We start from the raw sequence: 23,891 nt of genomic DNA, 5'->3' as shown, positions 1-23,891 counted from the left end.
CAGAAGGGTAACAGCAGTGTCTAGGCACCACCGTTCGGCGTCAGCTGACCCCACGCTGCGTGTGCAAATTTCTAAATGTTTTTATTCCCCCTCATCATCCGCTGCCGTCTACTGCATTTATGTCCCAACGGTGTAGATGCTTGACGTAACAAATCAAAGGTTACCTTTCCTAAACAATACACGCCCTGGCACTAACTTCATATATCTCTCCTAATCTCAAACGGAAAATCATTAGTCCTCGTTGGATGTATAATCCTAACTGCCGGGGCACCCGCGTCTGAAAGTCAGGCCCAGGAGTTTCCGTTCCGTAGATTATCAATGGGTAATGCGGCCTGCTACGAGAAAGCTCTAAGGTTGTTTCTCTTGGAAAACAAATCTTGGATTTAAGAAACTGCGTTATGACAAGTGTTAACTTAGACACTATTGTCTATGAAATTGAAACCAGCAACATTCTTCGGGTTTATTGGTGAACCTGTCGTCGCTTTGCCATCATCGCCATTGTGCTGTTGTCACGCAGTCTTCGGCATGTCGTCGTGGTCAATCCGCCGTCGTCATTGCAGTGTCGTGATCCCGTTGTCCTCATGACGCCGACGTCGTTTCTTGGTCGTTGCCATGCCATCGACGTCATTCACCAGTCGTCATGCGTGGGACCAGTTAATTGGAGCACCGCATGCAAGTTCGTGTTGAGCGAAACGCTTCCTTATGGAAGTGTATCCAACTTCGTAGTGTGTTCGATAAGGAGCGAATTGTTTCCAAATAACAACCGCATTCTTTGCAAACACGCGTGATAGCTTCGCCTAAACTGATTCCCACAGCACGTGGGACCCGCGTACGTTCCTTCTTTTTTCTTAAACACTGTAACCCAGTTTTTTTTCTTTGGCTAGTTACATGTCCTTCGTTTTACTTGCGCATGCTATGGTTAATTTTAGCATTACTAATCCCCATTGAAACATTCTGTAAGAAGTCGGGTACTTCCGGAAGTTGTACATGCTATTCTTGTGAAAATTAGATGGAACTCGTAGCGCTTGTCGTTGTCCGTCCGTGTCCGTCTTTTTTTTTTTATTGAAGTGAATTTTAGGAGAGGTTGGCGCCTTTATGTGTTGGCACCGGCTACTCCTTGTCACTTGGCTGACGAAACAAATTTGCGCAAAAAGGGAGAATAGCGACACTAAATATAACACTCAGTAGAACACCGGATCAATAAAAACATACAGTCCAACAGTACATGAGTCGCAAAGTTCTGTGCATGAGTTCAGTTCACGTACGCATATATGAAGTCCGATGTTTTGAACAGCCAAAACACAAAACAACACTTGTAAATACACTCCAAGTACAGGACAGAATTATACGTATTGCGTAAAAGTTGCGATCACCACATAAACCAACTATGCACCACGAACAACGTTTATGTAACTCATTTAGCGTATTCGGATCATCCAATACTTAATATTTTCCCAAAATGTTGGTCTCCTCTAAAAACTTTTTCAGAGCAAGAAGCGCTCTTTTTTGAAGGCCCGCAGTTGGCCATGGGCCAAGTATCTTTTTTAGAGTAAATGGTCTTCTGTCTAATATAAACAAATTAGCTTGCAGTACCGTTCTTTGTGTATCGTATTTCGAGCACTCGAGAAGAAGATGATGCACATCTTCGTCTGGATGGCCACAAGAACACTGCGGACTAGAGACACGTTTTATTCTGTACAATAAGTGTCTCGTAAATGCAGTACCAAGACGCAGCCGGTGTGCCAAAGTTTCAAATTTTCTGTTGTCTCTTATTAGAGTTCCCGGCATTGATAAGTTTATACATGGGTCTATTGAGTATAACTCCAAGTTTTTAGTTTGCTGGTCAAACCAGGTAGTTTTGCTGAGACGACAAGAAATCTGTCTCAGGATCAGACGGACTTCACTACGCAATAGGGGAAGATTGGTTGTCTCTGCGTTATTGTGCGCTCGATTCGCAGCTGCGTCCACTGCAGTATTACCAGGAATATTGCAGTGCCCAGGAATCCACTGAAATGCAATTACGTGGTTCATTGCGCTTGCTTTTGTAAGTTCTTTGAGCGTCTCGTACAATATCGAAGTGTTCAAAGAATTTTTCTTATTGCTCTGTAGTAATGTGAGAGCGGCTTGCGAATCGCTAAAGATAACCCATTTTTGCGAATGTTTTTCTAAAGTTATGAAACGCAAAGCACACAGGAATGCAAATAGTTCTGCCATGGTGGAAGATGTCTCCCGGGATAATTTAAATGTTTGCTCTAGCGCTAAATGTGGAATGACGAATGCTGAAGTCGAGGAATTTTTATGACACGAACCATCTGTATAAACGTGGATGTACTGGGGTTATAATGAGTAAATTTGGTAGAGTGCCAGTTGCTGTGCGGCTACTATGAACATGTCTCTCTCAGATATAATCCCGTCAACCGATAACTCTATTTTAGGGTATGTTAACATCCAGGGAGGGTAACTAACATCCACTCTGCATAATTCAAATCTTGGTAATGATTTATGTTCTCGAACAACATCGTGAATTTTGCTTTTGTTTCTTTCAGTGAGCGCGAGGTTTAATGGATGCTTCTCGTGTTGGGTTAAGATGCGATAAATATGTCGGCATGTTTCAACCGTTCGTATGACTGGAAATGGGGGGTGACGAGCTTCAGCAATTACTAAACAACTCGAGGTAGCCTGCGGAACCCCAAGACACACTCGCAGCCCCCTTGCTAGTAAACGTTGAAGACGTTCCTCAGAAGTTTGCGATAAACCATGGAGAATAGGTGCCGAGTAAGCAATTTTTTTGTTTTATGAGTGCGTTATGAACTTGTAGTAGCGAAGAGACTGATCCCCCCCACGTTGTGCCTGCGAGTTACCGAAGTCCGTCTTTCTTGTCTCCGTGTTTTTATTCGCGCTATGTTACTACTTCGAACTCGTATGAACTATACACATGGATTCGGTGACAATTACATGGAAAGCACACGAAAATATGTATCGGTATATTGGGCTGCGTAGCTAACGTTTCAGTAAGAATGATAATTGAGTTAATGCATACAGGACGCGCATCGTCGTTTGGCAGTACTGACGTTCTTAAGCGGGCCACTAACGCATGCCTCGAATGCATCCTGCATAGACACGTGATGATTATGCAACTCTCGAAGTTGTCGCGAAGTTACCTCTCATCGCTCAGAGAACTTGCCGAAGTGGGGCGGCGTGTGGGAGTTTGCAGCGTCGATGTATAGCGCTGCTGTCAACCGGTTATCTTTGGTAATCTCTTTGCCGACTGCTAGCAGAACACGTGCAAACCAAATGACATTCGCTTTTTGGCGCACTCTTGTCGACGAAGCGACACTAGGTAATTTGGTAGGCCAATCTAAAACTTCCCTTTCTAACATTCATCCAGGCGAAGGGCACGCTTGCGTAACATCCCGTCATTCTCTAAGCGTGTTGAGTCATCTTGTGTGCACGACTATACAACGCATATGTGCATTACCGTAGATTTACATCATTCTGCTGCCTCAGGACTGCAACATTGCGGTCGACATTTTTATGAAGGACTGCATACGAAGAAGACACACAGAAATCCCATTTTCCTGCTCTTTAGGCCGCATCACGTGCACTAATCGCGTCTGAATAATAGCGCACTTCTGAAATACCGTAACTTTGTTGGTAGACGTCATGCCCATGATATTCGCCGAAGTGCACAGCGGAAAGCAGTGACCTGTGGAGAGATGCCAACAACGAATGACGCAGTTCTTCTTTGTGTCCAGGTGTTTATTTCTCGTTCCTCGATAAAAAAAAACGCTAGATTATTTACTTTCCATAGCGAAAAAACTATGAAACTACACTCCGAGAACACTACGAAAACACTATAAGTCTACTGGCAGTAGCCGAGGGTCGCCTACGTGTCTTTTGAGATCTTCGCTATTTGAAAACGAGATTGTTGGCTATTATATACTCTATGTGTCCCCAAATAATATCATTCCATTCATTCATTTGTCAGAGTGAAGACGTGCCCCACTTGTTCTAAAAAGCTCACAAAGACGAAGTAAACTCGGCCAAATACCGAAATAGTCAAGGTGAGCAAATTAATCACTCGCATTTCGTCATTAGGTCGTCATCGGATCACGGCTCAGGTGGCCAAGATCACTGGTGGCGTCTTAAGCTACCATTGTGCCGCCTTCTTAACCTTCGGCGGCGCTGTGGATACAAAACCAAAATCGGCTGTTCTCAGTTGCTCAACTTCTGAGGCAATCTGTACCACAACAAGCGGGATGAGACGAAGCGAGCCATCCAGCTTTCAACGTACTTGCGCAATAGCAAGTCGTTTCGTTTCCCCAAAACAAATCTGGCTGGCGTTCCGTCAACCCGTCCACGTTTTCGTCCAAATTAAAAAGAGAAAGCCCCCTTCCAGGCCAGATTAAACAGCAGAGGTGCGTCTCCGCTCAAAAGCCTTCAATACTCAACCCAATTGCAAACGGAACTAGGACGCCACTTAAAAAGCGAGGTTTGATGAACGACCGTAAAAATCAAATCCACCTTTTCCTATTTGTTCAAGAAAAGTGAACAGAAAAGGCACTGGGAGATTTATGTCGTCGTATACAGGTAGGGTCCTTGGTGAAATCGTACAAGGGAAGCGTCCGACTGCTGAGTGGAGTCACGTCGCGGACACTCGCCACCAGCTGCCCTGCTACTGCAGTAATTCGGTCGCTATGGCGCTTTTGCTGTCAGTGGATGCTGCACTCCAGAACGTGAGCGCAGGAGACGCTTGGATAGACGGACAGCACCAAAAACCTAGACGAGAGAGAAAGAAAAGAGGAGAGACAAGAACATGTGAGGACAGGTCACTCTACCTTTTTGTTCACTTGGGGCCCTATAACGTAAAACTACTCCGGTGTATTTTTACTCCAATCTCTCGACGTCAAACTTGCGTGATCGGCGACGCGAACATCGGGTGGTGACGCGCAGCGTTGCCTGAACTGCCCAATCAAACGCTCTCCTCGTTTGTAGGAGGTCCCTTCTGTTTGCTTTCAAAACGAATACCATCGCCTACCTTGAGCGGTTCTTCCTATCTAATTGGCTGACAAGAGGCGAGGAGCACGCTTTAGTGGAGAGGGTTCCGATGGGGCCGGGCCAGCACAGTGAAAGTATATAACCGGATGAAGAGGAAGGGGCTGGCGCCTGCGATTTCTTTGCTTTCCCTTACTTAGCTTGCGGCGGCTTGTCTAAAATCACGGCGACGTGCAACGGACAGTTAAAAATTCCGCTAAAAATACCGCTAAAACGGATCCTCAACAAAGAATAGTTGGCAGAGGGATGTCGTATAGGTGCCGAAAGTCTCCTTCACGTTATACTGCCACGCAAAATATTGTTATACGCAAATAAACCCATACTCCCCGGCATGTGCGAGTAGCCAGTTCCTCAGCGATCAGCGGCAGCCATCTTCTATTCCTTTCGAAACGGGGCAGTCTCGGGCTATTCAGCAAAAAAGCCAGTTTCGTTCAGCATATGAATGCATTTTTAACCCGTACACGACACTTTGACGCAACAAGTTTTGTGGAAGGCACGCTCGGCGTGCCTTCCAACATTTGCGACACTATTTGCGTCGTGCGTGCAATTTGATTTACACACCGTTCGGCGACAATGTAGACAACAGAAGTGGCGACAACTTACTAGGAGGCTCTGGTACACGCTGGCGCGTTTTTCGCCGAGTGATAAATTTAGCAGTTGTTAACTAGTGAAAGGCCAGCCACTGGAAGAAGTTAAACACGGACGCTAGTCAATATAGTCTGTATGATTAGTTGTTCTATGGTGATTACGGCGAAGAGAAAAGCAAAGCGTTATTGCAGTGGATTAAGCAGACTGCCTATAATACAGGCTGCTTTTCATTTCTTCCTTCAAGTCAAGCGAGACCAGCTGACCCTCCAGATTACATTGCGAAAGCAAAATCTCCAGTGCAACTTGTCACTTAAATGAAATAAATTGATGTTTTGCGTGCCGAAACCACGATCTCATTATGAGACACACCGTAGTGAGGGAGTCCGGAATAATAATAATTTCGACCGCCTTGGGTTGCTTAAAGTGCACATAACTCTCAGTACGCGGGTGTTTTCGCATTTAGCCCCCATCGGAATGCGGACGCCGTGACCGGGATCCTCGTCGTTTCTGCTGCCACGTTTGTTCAGCTGTAAGTAAACAGACTGAAATTCGAGAACATCGGCAACGAATGCGGGCACCGGTTTACAGACATCGCCGGCCGCATGCATCAGCACAAGCTTCAGGCGTGTTGACTGAGCACCCTGATGTGTGTCAGCCTCTTGCTATATTTCCCAACTTTTTTTTATTTTCTGCGTCGAGCACACGAAACGCAACCTGCACGTTCATTGGAGTGCTTTGTTTCGGGCAAACAGGCGAATGGAGCTTGCATGTTGTCGGGAAGAGAAAACACAATTCATCGTCAAAGCAGGCATCGTTGACAAGGCGTCACACTGAGGGTTTTTTTTGTGGCAGGGGGCACGCCGTACCGATTTCGTGCTGATGAACAGCTTGCGGTAAACCCCTACAAGCCGGTGTTCCTGTATGTACATTTTTTTCTTATTGGCTCTTCATCGCCAGAACGCCAAGCTCTCCGTAACTCAAGAAGGTTTATACCGGAACACGACGATTCCGCCGAGTGGCTGAGCTCCCCAACCAAAAATGCCAGATTTAACGCAGCAGGGACACGAAAGTGTAAACTCTTAGCTCTCGTGAAGGCAGCACAGTGGCGGGAAGTATTGCAGGCACGAGGGAGAAGTTGTAGTGAAATAAGTTGCAAGCATTGAGAAAGATGCCTCCGTATGTAACATGTACGTCATACCTGCCAACCTAAGAACCCTAAAATCCCACAGTTACAAAACCAACAAAAAGGACGGCGGAGGGGGGGGGGGGGGGCGGTTTCAAAATCTTTGCCTTCAACAGACACCTTTTGAGGAATACATACGCATTTCATTGACGATTCTTTACATTTTGATGCAGCCAACAGGGAGCACCAAACATGGATCAGAAGACACTGGAAAGCAACGCAGTGTTTGTAGCTCAAAGTGCTTTTTTTAGAGACTTTGCTGTGGCCAATATATTGCGCTTTAGGAACTGGACTGTATAAGCTTGCTCGAAGCAAGCACCCCTTCAAGCCATAAATTTTCAATTGAAGGTTCGGCAACCGGGAAGTGAAACTTCGCGAACACAATTTATTTTTGGTAAAACTTTGCACACCATTCGTAAAATCGCAAATAGGGTCCAAATTTGTAAAGGTTAGAGGAGTTCGGGACAGTCGGCATCATTACATTCTTTTGACACATAAACTTCAGTAGGCTCTTGTGGATATAGCGCTATGAATAAATGCTCGAGAGGACACGGAAAGCGATGGTCAAATTGGTGCGAATTCATACCAAGCAGAGCGCGCGACCGTTGGCCCTCCCTACAAAGGCACAAGCAGAAGGTCATTTCCTGCCGCGATCATTTATCGAAACGCGCAAGTTTAACCGTTGTAGAAACAAGGAAACCAAACGACACTTTCATTCTTCCCCCCGAAATCCGGCATTGTTGAAGAAACTGGAGTGAAAGAAAAAACAAACTAGAAGGTGCCCTCTTTGTCAAAATAATCCATACGGTTTATGTTGCCTGCAATGCAAGGCTTACTACAAGCTGCTTAAGAAAAGCTCCTGCGTTGTGCCCTGAGGAAGGGCACACCTTTAGGTGACTTAATGAAGGAAAAAAAAGAAAAAAATGAACTCTAGCACCTACCATTGGCAGGTTTGGAGTGTCAGAAGTGTTGCGGAAAGAACGCTACACAGCCGAATGGCATTTATAGTCTATAGGCGCGGAGCATACTGCACACTATTAACAATATCTGTACCCCTTGATTGCCAGAACTGTATGTAAAGGACCACAGTTTCAAAAAAACGTATCTTTTTTGTTTCGTGCAGTTATTTTATACCCGTTCGCGTGTATATAACAATGCTGTTGTCACTGTATCAAAAAAAAAAAAAGGAAAGACAGGTAATGACTTATCCTGCAGTTCGATATCTGTGCGTGACTCTCGGATGATTTTGATCGTCTGCAGTTATTTAACGTGCACCTAATTGTAAGCGCAGGAACGTTTCTTTTTTAAATTTCTAGCGCCGTGGTCGAGATCGAAACCGTAACCTGGAACATAGCAACCCAAAGCCATCACACTTCCGCGACGGGTACGGTCACCCGTCATTAATGGCGGATACTGTTAATGGCGGTTGACTTTATTAGTGGCGGGTGAACAGTACCCGCGATTAATCGCGTGTACTTTTAATCATCATCATCATCATCATCATCATCATCATCATCATCATCAGCCTGGCTGCGCCCACTGCAGCGCGCAAAGACCTCTCCAATACTTTTCCAACTGCCCCTGTCATGTGATTAATGGCAGGTACTTTCCTGGCGGTTGATTGTCTTATTCGCGGGTGAACAGTATCCACCATTGATGGCGGGTACCGTTAATCGCGGTTGCTTGTATTATAGGCTGTTCACCGGCCATTAATGGTGGGTGAACAGTGACAGGATGACGTGGGGAGTAACAGGACGACAGGTAAGTTCAGCTTAATGCGCTGTGATTAGCGACGGGACAGTGTTGCTTGGGTCTCGTTTAATTTCTCGTTCTCGTTGAAATATTAGTAAAACATTCCAACGTTCATTGGTGCCTGGTCACTCTGTCCTCTCGACTTTCTTTTTGTGCTCACTCCTCGTACTTATAACACGGGCCACTAAAATACTTACGCACTTAATCTTTCTTTCTGCAGGCAAGGGTTTAAACCTTAGATCAAACAATTAAAAAAATATATATTTTGGGGGAAGTTGGGTTCAGTACTATTACACGTGTTCGAGATCTGCCTCTTAGAGAAGGTAAAATAGGGTAATGGGCACCAGTTACAAAGCTTTCATTTGCGCTCTCGTTCGAACACGATCGCCAAAAAGCACGAGAGCGACAAGTAGGCTGGATGGGCAAAGGACGACCGCTTGCCATCCACTGAAAGATGTATTATTCTAAATAAACGAATGAATGAATTATTAACGAACGTTTACTGAATTTTCGTGGAGCTTCGAGCAAGCTATAGAAGAAGAGGTGATAAAGAAAAGGTTAGATTTGTAAAACATGTGACATAAAGAACCAATCTATGAACGCTGTCTGCCTCCCCAGTGCTCGAGAAAACTTGAAGAGTACAACAAACAATATCCCTTTGAATGATTAGACTGATCATAGTGGTGATGATGGTGTTTATTTCAAGAACTGTGAAGGTTACTATTAAAAACTTAGAGCGCTAAAAACACGACAGACGTAGAGAAAGAAACACACACCACACTCGCTCTCACACTCATTTCCTTCTTTACGTCTTTCGGGTTTTTAGCGCTCTAAGTTTTCATTAATATGCGTTACGAACTGTCCCACCTAGTCATCGTTCTGTGAGGCTTAGCCGAGAAACGTATCGGTCATGGGTGAGAAACATAGAGTTTCTTGTTATATTATCTAGAGAGAAATCTAGCGCCACCATCAATGGGAGTTTTCTAAGGAGCGCTGGGCTGTCATGCGAATGATGGTACATGGGTGTGCGAGGCTTGTGTTGGCTGGTGTTCCACGAGGCTTCGTATAAAACGTGAATATGGCTAGAAGGATAATGTGTTTTTGAAACAAAGCCTTCATAAAAGGTTTTCATTCACCAATATTAGATCGTTCAATGAAGTTGACTGACCTGCAATGCATAATCAAGCGAAGAAAAGCAAGAACAGAAGACAAACTGCTCCAAAATGGGACAGAATCTTGTCGTCTGTCCTCCAACTTTAGCGGCCTGCTGATACTTTGTACGTTTCATATAATTGTGCGTGCAATAACAAGTTCTCATAAATAAAGAAAACATGTTTTTTGTGTAATAGTAACGCTAAAAGAGCTATTTACGGGCTGTTTTAGTAGGAAATACGTCAGTGTGACAGACGGAACGGTGCTAGCTAGGCTGGTCTTCAACGTGCCCTGGCTGTCCGAGAACGATGCCAATCCGAAGTCGCCATATTCCCCATGGATACAACAGTGCAGCGGCGACAGCTTTACCTGTAGGTGAGAAACTCTTTGGCGGAAACACACCGGTTTGTCCGTCTTTTTTGCAGTGGCCGTAGCTTCAGTCCAATCAGATATCTTTTCCTCTCACTTTTGGTGGCGGGATACTGTTCTTTATTATCAAAGAATATAAGGCTGTTCCTTTTTTACCCTATGGCTTTCTTTAAGTCCCAGGAGGAATGTTTTTCTTCGTAAGCACGAGGTCAAAGTCAAGAAAACATGGCTTCCGTCTTTGGAAGACAAACTTCGGGCAGAAACTCCACGTGTTCCTCGATATGTAAGAATAGGTTCTCCAGCGTCCTAAAGCTGTAAAAATAAAGAATACCCGCAGTACGCGGAAAGTACATAAGGCTGAGCAAGGACAACAACACGATGACGCTTCCGTTTCCGATCAAAGGAAGAAGCCATAGATTAGTTTATCCCGGTGCCGAAAGACTCCCGCGTCGTCAGTTTCAAAGCTCTCGAGTTCGTCCGTGAGGCTTGTTTTCGACGTGGACCCTTTCTAAGAAATGAATGAGGTAGAAGCCCCGCCCTTTTGATCCTGTATGGCTATTGATAGGGCTTCACGAAAGCAACGCATAGAAGTGTGGCGATGCCATAGCAAGGGTCTGCAGACCAATTTTAATCGTACGGGATTTTCTTTTTTTGAAAGCGCTGGAATATCGGTAAACAAGCCTTTCACTGCAGACCGCAGTGAAGGGCCAGGAAAGCGGGTTCGTCGCGTAAGCTTGATCGTTCGCAATGATTTGGTTTGCACATAGTGCGTAAAAAAGAATACATAGACGTTAAAAAGTTTATGATTTACGAAGCAGCTACGATGACAGAACAATAACTACGATGACGCTGCATTTAAGAGGACGATGACAACTGTATAGCGACGATGACGAAGACGGAACCAGGATGGCGTCATGAAGACTGCAACGACGAAAACGATGGCGGCTCGACAACAACGACAGCGACATGGCGACCGTGGGTATCAACAAAGGTAGTCACTCCGACGTACCGTAGAACTGTAGTCACCACAAACAGGAGGCTATTCCAATGGCCTTATAGTTCTACACTATCTGCAATATGACGACAGTAGGCCCCCTTGTTTGTTGACGTTATTGCTCTAGCCAAGCCACCTTATGAAATCTGCAAATTGACGCGGCTCCCGTTCCATGATGGCTTGATCACGAGCGACTTACGTCTGCCGGCCTGTCTGTGTATGAGGGAAACACAGCTTTATCTTTTAAATCACTGTAAGGAAGGCTTTCAACATTGCCGAAACAAGTAAAGACTAGAATGGCTCTTCATCATATTTCTCTACTAAATGTTTGGCTAGTTCCATGTCCATAATCTCGTAAGAGCCGCACCCTGTTTCATGGCGCAAAAAAAAAAAAAAATGAAATAATGCTGGTATGAAATTTTCATATTCACAAGTTATGTAATCACTGTAAGCGGGCTCACAAACATAGGACGCCGCCTGTGCTGTGGTGCTCTATTCGATAGACAAACACAATCAATGTTCACTGTAGCGGTGTGGTTAGGTTATTCTCAACTGAGCGTACAGCACTACCGGCGCACCGTTTCCACCGTTCAGTGGGCCAGAGGGGACTGAAGGCACTTTTGTGCTTTCTGAAAAGGACTGGCCTGTGTGAGTGCCATTGACTGAGCGGTGGTCTACACGCACGTGCACATGCAAGCCAGGAACGGGTGCCTAAGAGCTGCGCTCATTAAAAAAAAAGAAGATGGCGTTCCATAAAACTGGTCATCTTATGTGCACGCCATTCAACTACACAAGAATACAACTAAAGACTTCAAGCGCTTTTGACCATACGACACTCCCATCGTTGCTGCTTCAAAATCCGAAGAAATTATGGAATGTTATCGGCATCGCAAAAAGAACTATTAGTTGTTCGCGAATTTATCGTGCTTCATGCTGCAACGTTTTGAATGAAGTGTTGGCCAGGTCGCTTCCGCAGCCTGCTTCGTGTGCTTGTCCCCAGTTTATTGGCTCAAAGTATGCGCGTATATATGGACCTTGCTGTGATTGATTCTGTTAGTTTGCTTACGTTAATCCGAACATACAATGTTTAAAAAAGATAAATTGTGGGATTTTACATGCCAAAACTACTTTCTGATTATGAGGCACGCCGTATTGGGGGACTCCGGGAATTTAGACCACCTGGGGTTTTTTAACGTGCACCTAAATCTATGTACACGGGACATGTTTTCGCATCTCGCCCCCATCGGAATGCGGCCACCATGGCCGGGATTCGATCCCGGGACCTCGTGCTTAGCAGCCCAACACCATAGCCACTAAGCAACCCCGGCGGGCCACACAATGTTTCGTCTTCATCAAGGGGCTAATTGTATTATTTCTAAATTAAAGAAAACGCAGAAGTGTATTCATCTATAGTTTTATATAGTGTGTTTTCAGTCTCTGTTATCGCTTCCCTTGCCTACGGCCTGGTAGGTGAGTAAGGTTGTGGCAGTGCTTAAGTCCGGTGATGTCAGTTTCCCAATTCATTATAGGCCGAGAGCCTCGACTTGTATGTCATGCAAAATGCCTAAGCATATTATGTGGTCTGAATTCACGAAATTTGTGGAAAACATGTCATTCTTTACACCTTTTCAGCACGGATTCCTAAAGCAATTCTCTTGTGAGATTCAGCTCATTTCGTATACAAATGATGGATTTTTTTGCTGCATTAGATGGAGGACTCAACAGTGACTGCATCTTTCGGTATTTGCCCATCAGCTCCTATGTTTCAAGCTTCGCAGACTCAACCTGGACCCAAACATTCTCGCTTGCATCAAAAATTTTCTTAGTAATTGATTGCAATTTGCCAGTGTAAGCGATGCCGGTTCAATACTAAGTTCCATTATTTTCGAAGTTCCGCAAGGTTCTGCTCTCGGTTCTTTGTTTTTCCTAATTTACATCAGTGATTTGCTATCAGCCATTATTTCATCTATCATGTGTGCTGACGACTGTGTGACTTACAGGGCGGTTTCTTTCAGTTCCGATAGCGCACTTTTACAATCTGATCTTGATAATGTATCCCACTGGTGTGAGGAATGGCAAATGCAGTTAAATATGAACAAATGTAAACTTCTGAGGGTGTCTCGCAACAAGGTTTCTCATAATATCATGTCTTGCAATACGGATAGAAAAGCATTAGAACAGGCTACATAATACAACTGTTTAGGCATGCATATCTGCCTTTCTTGGGATACTCATAATATTTTTATCAGAAACATTACTAATAAATCTCTAGGTTACACAAAACGGAATTTCTCTACGGTACCATGGTCACTAGAGCTGTTGCTATATAAAACATTTACCCGGTCTAAAGTTGAATATGCGTCCAGTGTGCGGGCTCCAAGCCATGAATGCCCTATTGACAGGTGAGAATCAGTTGAACATTGTAGCGGCCGTTCCATTCTAAGTAGCTGCAATCGTACATACAGTGTGTCATAGGTATTGCTAGGTCTCCCATTGCTATCAATTAGGCGAAAGGTAGTTCGATTTCCTTTTGCATGAAATTTACCATCATAATGAACATCTAAGAAGTACGTAACCTTTTCTCAGAACCATCTTACTTATTGTGGCGTACAAATGATCGCCCTGAAGTTGACGTTCCTTTTTCGAGAACAAATCAGTTCTTTCTTTCCTTCATTCCACTGATCACTAAGGAATAGAACACCTTACATCCTTCGACTGTCAGGTATTTCCGATCCACCTTTGTTTAAAACTGCACTAGAAAATTGTATTCAATGATTTTTATTTCTTCTACTGGTCGTCATATCGCATTTTTGCTGTTTACCAGATGTTTTACTTCGCTGATACTATTTCTGTGGTCCTTGATCTTGTTTTTTTTTGAAATTTTATGTGTTATTAGTTTACTGCTCCAACGTTTTTCTGCCGTTCGTGTTAATATGTTTGTATGAGCTACACCTGCTCCGTTCTGTAACTCCATATTGGTCTTGAAGGTGCGGAAATAAATAAATAAATAAATAAATAAATAAATAAATAAATAAATAAATAAATAAATAAATAAATAAATAAATAAATAAATTGCATACATTAGGTCTACATAATGCTAACGATTGCCAAGCATTCTAGCCAATGTATTCTCCCTTATTCTAGTACCAATCAAAAGACCACCTAATCCTATTAAAATACACACACGCACACCGTATAAGAGTCTGAAACTCTTACTCCTTTCAAAGCTCAAAATCTAGGCTTCTGGCTCAAGGGAATGGAACATTTGCCGCTGATTTAGCACAAATAAGATAATGTTACCCTCGTTTGCATATCGTTAAAAGTTCGCTCTCGGAAATTTCGTGGCCAATCTTCGGAAGAACGTGTATGTATATTACCGGCTGCAAGGTCGCTTTTTTCTGCAAAGGCTTTTGTCACCGCTTTTGCATTTCCTACGCGCGAAATCAGCACCTTGTTTCGTTTGAGGAACATATAAACAAACGAACAAGACACCAATTCCTGGGACCTATTAAATGTCTTATGCCTTTGAAAAACACTTCAGGTCTATTTTGCATATTTCTTTTTCTCCAAAAAGAAAATAGATGGGACTCTTGATCCAATAAGGTAGCAATTTCACGCGTCGCTGCTTTATCGCGCGCCGCTCTGAAGACTTTCGTAATGCGCTGAGTTTGTCGTCAAGCGAACGACGGAGCAACTCGTCGCTGACAATGCGCTGGTAAAAAAGTTGAACATTTCTGTATTAGGCACTCGTGCAAAGAGGATACAGTATATGTTACGAAGAACGTGCCAACCTTGTAAGTGTGGCTATTTGCAGAACCCGCACTCCTGGAATTTGTTGGATGCGCATTGCTCATCGAATTTTTTTTAAACGAAGCTTCTTTTTGCCACTTAAGCTTGGTCGGTACCTGTAAGTCTCTAGTTTATGTAATAACCAGGCATTATTCACGGAAACACAACGTAAAAAAAAAAGGAGTAAAACGAAACTATGCTCAGCTTTCTCTACCTCGCCGCGAACTTCAACCTACAACGCCTGTCAGAGATCATGTTGCTGGCGAAAGAAATACGCAAGAAAACTGTGTTCTCACCGATGATTACCTGCAGTATTTATAAGGTTGTATCCAACGAGCCACTTTGTCATCGTCGCCGTGCCGTTGTTGTACACACACTGGCGTCACTGTCAGGCTCGTCATTGTCATTCCGCCGTGGCTACAGTCCTGCAACCATTGAAGCAGATGCCATTGTATTGTGCGCTATTTAAAGCTTTTCTCTGAGTCGATGCGTGAACATTTCTCTTTACATAGCGTCTGCAATAACACGTTACTTATATAACTTGGCCATATCATGGCAGACACATTGTCTTTCAACCACCGTCGCAGCAAAAAAATGTGCTTTGATCAGTCAGATGTGGCACCCCTTCTGTTCTAAGGCATTGTCTTTCCAAGTCACGGGGGGTACGTTTATTTTCCCAAAAAAGAGAAACAACTTCTAAGGCTCATGTGTTCGAGCTAGTTGCGGTGACTGGCAATACCAGGTTGTTTTTGAGCCGGTCAGCGGCTCAACACGCAAGTAGAATCAACGTTGCGGTTTCGTCTTTGCAACGTAAACACCACCGGCATCATCGAACAGCCGGCACTCCACATCAGTATTGCTTCAGTGTTCAGAAACGGGCAACAAAGGCTTCATATGTGCGGAAGGAACGCTGACCACATAGAAACGCAGTAGTGAGATGCTGCTTTGTTTTTTTTTGCCTCGAGCAAAGGAAACGCTTTGTCTTCTCTGTGAGATCAAAGGGTGCACTCGACCATGTCAGTCATGGGAGCAGTTTGTTATTCTTTGTTACGAGTCCTCCGTCGGCAGCCTCGGCAGAAAAAATAGCATGGTCGGCGACTTAATATATTGGGACCGCAACAAAGGTGCTAAGGCTTTCATTTCGGAAGCAGTTTTGTATTAGTGTTTTCAAGTATCGGCACCTTTGCAATATATGACTTACCTGCGGATAGCGGTCTCCATTGTCATTCCGAAATTTGCAGGTACAACCTGTTCACGTGACCACGGAAGCATGAATTTAAAGAATGATGCATTTGAAAGGAAGCGTCATCTATCTAGCTCTTATCAAGCACACAGGAAATGAGACATAGTTTGGCTCGGTGTCGGCTGCAGCCAACCTGATTAGGTTGGTCGCATTTGATAACATACATAAATAGGAACCAAATATATAGAGTAGATGTTTGATTTAAACTATCATTTCTTTCATAAAACTATTTGAAATTTATAACGTAACTCTAGAAGGAACTGGAACATCAAACTTACAGCTCTGGTTCTCAGAAATGAATAAAAATGTCACAGTTCTTCAAACTACACTTATTGAGGCATTTAATGCCCCCAAGATTGGTATGTTGTGCATACCTCTAAAGCATATCACTAACTTCTCACATAGCCTTCCTGAACATTCTATTATTTCTGCGTGCTATGTAAACCCGTGCACCCAATTGGTCTGTTTCAGACGCTCATACTAATGTAGTTTACGTATTTCAATATTCCAGAGTCTGTTGTTGCTGGAGGCTTGTCGTTTTATGAAATGTTTTCTTTTTTTCTTTATTCTCAGCAAATGCTGGCGATTTTCGTAATAATTCTCAGGTCTTAGATCAAAACTATACTTCCTACATTAGGCGAAATCGGGCTTTCGCGATAAATGCAAAAAAATCCCGTTAACATCGGCTGAGTGTATATAACTTTCTTTTAAGGAGGGCATATCTGCGTTTCAAATAGGTATATTAAGATTAGGAGCTCCTGACCTGAAGCCTCACCTTAATGGCTGCAGCTATTAAGGATGCTTTATCTGCTGCTTTCTGGAGTTTATCGCCTGTGCAATTCATCGTGTTTTTTTTTTACAGCCGTGATCCCTTGCCCGACAACGTAGCGGCAAGAGGCCCAGCCAGGGGTTTGAACCCAGAAACACGACATCTAATCCGTAATGATCCGTGCATATTGCTCTTAAATAATTTACACCATCAACGGTGCATAACAGTGTAAATCGGTCTATAACTCACGCGCTTACACCCTTACAGGTGTCGGGGTATGTCACAGCTGTGAGTCAGAATGTACAAAGGTTTATACGCTTACATCCGCGTGCGCCCTCGAGGGTGTAAACTTTTTTTACTGTGCACCGTCCCCGCTGTCATTGTCTCGGCCAACAACTTACTGCAGACATATGGTAGCAACGAAGGCTTTCCATATTTGTTGATAGGTGCATTATCCTCTACACCCACAGCTGCATGGGGTCTGGGAACACGTTATTTTGAGCTGGTAAAAGGTGGTTATTGTAAGCCCTGCAAAAGGCATTCCGTTTTGCTCGAGAAGAGGCCGAAATTCCGGCGCGATCTAGTCCTGGCAATTTTGACTAGTTCAAGTTTCTCTCGCGTGATGCTACTTTTCACGTTTCTAACGTTTATAAGGTAGCATCAAGTACACGTAGTATCACGCTCGTCATAGGAAAATGTTGCTGCGCTTGCAAAATTTTTTGAACAGCGCGTTCGAAAACCATACCTAGGCGATTCGTTGACAATAGGATCGCCCTGCGAAGCAGGCATCTAAGGAACACTATAAACTTAAAATGGTTACACGTAATGAACAGGTGCATTATTGGTGCCCGGCGCTTTTGTAGGGTGTTGGTATAGCGCGCGGTCTCTGTCGCATTTGATCAACACACTGAGAAACAGGAAATCCACTACATTTAAATCTGACTGTTCAGCTTATCTCGGCTCATCCCGAAAGAAGGCCCGATAGAGATTCGAGAGGGTCAACTGGGCGCCGCCTTGTCCACACCACAGCTTCGGGGGAATAATAGAGCCTTCGCTACTTCTGTCGGAGGCAGACAAGTGCTCCGGTTGAGTACCCTACCGGTAAAATAGGTACAGGCGCGCTACTGGCCAGTTGCTCGACAACTATGAGATTTCCAGATGCTTGTAGTGGCAATCACCCATTGGCAAGTTGGCGGCGTGGGACCACCACGCTCCTTTTAAAAAGACTCATGGCCTTTTTCCTAATCTTGGTTTTTCACAGGAAGCATAGTGGTCTTGACAAACTTCTCCCATGGAACGCACCTCTGGAAAGCCGGATGCCTGGCCGGGGTGGGGTGCCTGCACCCTTCTTATAAACCATCGCGTGTCCCGCTGCGATGATCGAACAGCGTACCACCCACAGCCGAGACGGGCGTCCAATCCTCTGGACCACGGCGTGTTTTGTTTGTTTGTTTTTGTTTGAGGGACCTGCATCGAATATTGGACCCACTACGTAAAAAAAAGGATAAAGCTGATCGAGTACATTAGGCGTCACAGGAAAACATCTCGTGCGTCCTGCCCTCATTTCAGATTGCCTATCGGCAGCGCCCCTGTTTGCAATGTTTCACTGGCATTCCCGTAATTAAGCATTTCGTATAAAACTGAAGCTATCAATTTACAGTGTTACTGAATCAAGCAGCTTGCTATGACACCCGCTTCCTCACTCACGACCCAGGCCTATGCAAAGATTTGTTAACGCGTCCTCTCAAAAACGATAATTAAGTGGCACTTTCGAGGCACCACGCGATGGTGCTGTAATTACTAAGCAACGTCATTAACCTAAAACAGCGCTCTCCCAAGGCACTGATAGAATGCGACTCCCGTATGACCTAGTTTCGAAAGTATTCAACTGTGCGAACGAATTCCCAATGCATACTTTGGAGACGGTCGGCGTTTTATTGAAAAGCCCATCATCCTCCACATCTCATGCCCAATGCCCTCCTGCAACCACTTCCCACACGCATTATGCAGAGAACTTCGGGAACGAGAATCGATAGCGTCTCGAACCGGGTTCGGAAATATGCGAAGCAGTGGAGCATAGGTCGTCTAGGGGCACGGTCCCGTCGGAGCTTTCCCAAATATGCGACCTCGTTAGGTCGCTCGAGCATACATTATGTATATCATGTTTTTTTCGGACACAAGGAAGTTCACTGAATTACCTAAGACGCGAGTGAAAACTTTGTAACTATCGAAGAGCACAGCAATAGCAGAGCCCGCAAAGGGCTTGGAACATCGGCAAATATGTTCTTTTTTTTTTAATTGGTGTGTGTTAGCATGAACAGCCAGTAGTTTCTCGTTGCAACACACCTACGCTAAGCTAACATTGTTGGTTGCACGCGTGCACTAATATCATTACGGTGTAGTTTATCTCACGCAGAGGCAAAAGGTAGCTGAACACCGTCTTTCACTCTGCCCAATTTCAGTGAATATCCGTGGAGTCGCATGCTCTTGTGGCTTAGGTTTAGAACTCTGAAAACAAAACGAAACACCATTCTCCGTGTCATAGGCTGGGGCGCCTTTTCAATATGGAGGGATGGTGGGCTTGTTCTTTTTTCATCATTGTCTGATACTCGGTGTTTACGGAATTCCAGTATTATTCCAGTATTCCAGCCACAAAGTTGAAGCAGAATTTAACTTTATTTGTTGCCACAGCACCCGTCCCCGCGCCTTAATTTTGTACCGACGCCCACCACACACACGCAGAGAGAAAAAAAAAAACAAAAACATTTCGGCCTGTCGGAGATCAAGTGAGAATCAATTACCCAGTCCTCCGGATCTTAAAATACCGAGAAAACGTAGGATAATCACGAATGCTTAGTTAAGATTTGAACACGGAGAGCTCTGTAGCCACTACGATAGGAAAAGTTATACATACACTACTAGAGAAATGAAAGGCTCCCACGTCGCTAGTTAGACTCAGCCTCTTTGCCGTGAAAGCAGATTTAGAGATCAACGCCTTGCAAAACCAGAAGATCGTCCACGGACCCTGCATAGGTATGTGCATATTTCGCTTATAGCAGGCAAAAAAAAAAAAAAAGAAGCTTTTGATGTGCTTACCGCTGCACTTTTCTTGTTCAAATTTAGCAGGAAGATGTGTATTTATGAGTCTACGTTGTTCAGTGCAACACTTGGCAGAGTTACGTACCTGGCTTTTAAAGAAAGAGTGCAAGGTTGCCTTCGGGTTGGGTTAAAAACTGCTGCCGCAATGGCGCAAGCATAAACATGTGTCGCCGCCTTCCGGTAGCCGCAGAAAGCAGCGTATCATGGAAGGTTGGCTTGTATTTCAGAACAGAAGTTTACTTTCTTCTAACCCTTTCAGCTCCAACGAAACGGCCAAGACGCGGAAACCTTCCCTGATCGTCTGTTGTCTGCAGCTGGCAGCAGCAGACGACCCAAGTTACGCTTGCGTCGTCGCGGCAGCAGTGAACTTCCCCGTAAGCGAAAGGCAAGTGCGCAATTCTTTCTAAAAAACAAGCAAATAACTTTGCCAAGTGTTTCACGAAACGACGGAGACTCCGCAATGCGATCTTTCTGCAAAATTTGAGCAAGAACAGTGCCGCGGTAAGCGCGACATCCCTCTTCGAACACCTTAAGCGAAGTATGCGCGTCGCTGTATTCTGAAACACAGTAGAAGTAGTTAAGCTTGATGTAAAGCCCTCACAAATGTTTATCTAGAAAAATGTTTTTTCTTCTCTCTCGTTTTCAGTTGATGCTTGTAGCTCTAATCCCACGAAGTCGGTAGCCACCATAACGCAACATATCGGTTGTGCGCTTCTAAATCGTAAACGGAGCGCTTAAGGTGACAGAAAGCCAGTAAGTGTCAGTTGTATTGTAGTATTGTAGTGGCAGTTGTAATGATGGTTTTCACGATCTCTTACTTAGACAATTATGCTGTCCGGATAGTGTTTCCAAGCAGCCAAAACCATCCTAAGCACTCGTCGTGGTCACATCTTTACCGGTATGACTTCAGCAAATAAAGAAAACTTTGTTGCTCGTGAAGTAAAAATAAAACACCATATCGATTTATTGCTCCTAATATATTTTATTTTTGAGTCAGCGAATGTGCGTTTTACGTCAAATACGTTCTTTCCTCACCAGATGGTTTATACTCACCACTGCTTTTTTCATCTCCACTGCATTACACATTCAGGTGCTCATGTTGTCATGTCATCATGCGGCAAAGCTTGATATCAAAATCAAACGTTAATGAGAAAAGCTGCTTGAGTTTTTCGTAACGAGCCCACAAATTTCAAACTAAGATATGGCATTGCGTGGAAAAAGCTTTTTGTGCCCTGAGTTTGCAATGAAGCGCCCTCTTTTTATTGCAAATAAACAATTTTTTTCGAGGATAATTGCAGGATGCAAGTGATTATAAGATCGAATTTGCGAAAACGCGGCTCGTATCTGAATTTTTAAAATGAAAGTTGATCTTCTGACGAGAAAGTCTCTTCAACAAAAATCAATTTTGCTAGATAAACCTAACCCGGATATTTGAACAAAAAAAAAACCAGATAGGTACTGTAACAAGTCTTTGAAGTAAACGCAATTGTTCAATGAGTCACCTTGAAAAGCGTGCGACCATAACCTTGTTATGTTTTATCGTTTACCTTCTGGTTCAAGCGCTGCTATGAGCCGTAATCTATTGCGAAGGGTTCGCTGAAGAGAACCTTGAAATTTATTCAATGGTTCTACTCACCAAAAATCTCGCACTTTCACCCCAAGGACGAAATATTGATGGGGATAGCTAAATTTTAAACCCCTACACGAATTTCCTAGTTCAATTGGCGGTATAGACGTAGGAAAGCATTGGCATACAAATTAACAAGCGAGGTGTCACGCCCCCAAAGGCAATGATGGACAGATCTCACTCCATGACCTTGAACACTCGCTGTAACAAGGCTGGCGTTTTGAAGAGGTCACAGGTGCGCTAACATTTCTGTTCCCTCTGGCTTCAACGGATATCCAGAACTTGAGATCACGTGACATCCAGCCCTAGGCACGCGCGAAGACGGCGTACCGGCCATCACAGCTCGCCCCAACTTTGCACCCTCCGGAGGTTGTCTCCAAATTAACACGCGGCTGGTTTACGGGCTCAGCCACACGGACAGAAATGCGAAGCCACGGTACAGCTAGCGGAGGAGACGCGCTCTCCCCTGCCTCCACTAGTGCGCGCTTGATTACGCTACAACACGGCCACCTATATTAAAACGGTGGACTTCAGGCGGCATCAGGATTCGAACACAGTACTTCCCCCGCATACGAGGCGGACACTCTTTCATTTCCGCACTGCTGCGCTAATAAAAAAGAACAGGTAAACAGAAGAAACTGACGAAAGTTTCGTCCATTTTCGCACCGAGGTCAAATCTTGAACAAATGAAATTTTAACATCTTACACAGTTCAAAACTACGTCTGCTCAAAGAAGGACAGCTTCGAGGTATGCATTTTCACGCACAGAACCGTCACTTTCCCTAATTACCTGTCATCTGCGTTCCTCAGTTGTTTCCACACATGCAGCCTTTCTCTATGTGCTGAGTCATGCAACCGCTACTGACATTAAAACTGAACGGGGACCGTTCCCATCAGCACTGCCTGAAGGACTTTCATTTGTGAGGAGGGCTAAAACTGCTCAGCCGACTGTTCGCAGAAATTAAATGCAGTTGAACAAAGCAATGATGCTCACGGCAGTGTTGAGCACGAATGGGTAAAGCCTGCTCCTCCGAAGACATACGTTTCTGCACAGAGTTCGCCGTCATGACAACGATGCGCCAACTCCTCCCGCTGCAAGGAACTTTTGTTCTCTCGCGCGGGAGGGATGTTTATGGCTGCCGGGGTTGACGTGATTGAAGTATTTGGTTAGAAATCGTGCCCCCTAAACAGTTGCTTTCATTCGTGCATGTGTTGTGCCCTGTATAGCCGGTTGTGGTCTTACCTGTTGAACATTTCTCGAAGTGGTTGTTCTGTCGCTATTGTTATATCTTTCGGCATTCGCAATAACTATTCAGGAATGTTGTGCAGAACACTTCTGTGTTCCTTATCTTTACTTAGTTCGCTGTCAGTGCAAACTTAAAGTATGCAAAATAAAGTATTTACCTGTAGAAAAAAACTGGTTTAGAAACTTTAGTAATGTAATATTTCAAGGACAAAAGAAAGAGCTGTTTAATGCACACCGGGAGGCTACCTCACTTTACGCAGTTTGCTAAAAATAGAAGGTATTAAATAGTAAACAGTTGTGTGGTGAAGGAGTTTAAAATAAATTTTGAGGTCTTGTCGAACTGCTGTTTCTTTACTCAAATATATGGAAAATAAAGGACTATGGGTCCTCCTTAAACTACTGCGCACAGATTTGAGTGGAATGTTTTTTGTATTTAGGAGAGAAGTCAAGATTTCACCGGCTGCGCTAATTTGACTGCCGGTTATATCTTACTGTCAGGGAGAAAGGGGAAACAACTTTATTTTGTCAATTTTGTTTAGTGAGGGGTGAGTACCAGGCAATTCTTTACAGCCACCTCCTCTTCTCTTTCGATGGCCCGAAGTTGAACCTCCTGGCTCAGGTCGCAGAGTATCGCTTCCCACACTTCAGGCGAGGGAGCGGCCAGGATATCTTGTGGGGGAGGGCCTTATCTCCAGTCCCAGAGAATATGATTTAAATAGGCTATGGACTCAATGGACAACATAGGGAGCAGTGTGGGTCTGTGAAGTCCGGGTAGAACTTTGCGTATACTTGTGGTTTGGGAAAGGAGTGCGTTTGGAGTCGGCGCCAGATGACTTGTCGTCCCTTAGTGAGCTTGGGAGGAGTATGGGGGTTTTGTGCGTTTTGGGAGGCGGTAGTGTTACGCTACGTAATGGTATGTGGAAAGTAGAAAGAAGAAATGCAGAAAGAAAGAAAGAAAAAAGAAAGAAAGAAAGAAAGAAAGGAGGAAGGAAAGAAAAAAAAAAACATGAACCATTCCACTCTCT

The 23,891-nt window shown here is 44.3% G+C and overlaps 1 long non-coding RNA gene across 1 annotated transcript; it reads right to left on the bottom strand.

Moving 5' to 3' along the window:
* Positions 1 to 3,659: 3,659 nt before the first annotated feature.
* On the bottom strand, positions 3,660 to 21,608 carry LOC140213032 (uncharacterized). The gene is made up of 3 exons (XR_011889972.1): positions 19,809 to 21,608; positions 15,179 to 15,307; positions 3,660 to 4,779 (listed from the first exon to the last, which is right to left on the bottom strand). It is a non-coding gene; the product is annotated as an uncharacterized lncRNA (long non-coding RNA).
* Between the last annotated feature and the right edge of the window lie 2,283 nt (positions 21,609 to 23,891).

The sequence above is a fragment of the Dermacentor andersoni genome, chromosome 8, assembly GCF_023375885.2.
Source record: "Dermacentor andersoni chromosome 8, qqDerAnde1_hic_scaffold, whole genome shotgun sequence".
NCBI lineage: Eukaryota > Metazoa > Arthropoda > Arachnida > Ixodida > Ixodidae > Dermacentor > Dermacentor andersoni.
This window is presented reverse-complemented; position numbering and strand designations above follow the sequence as displayed.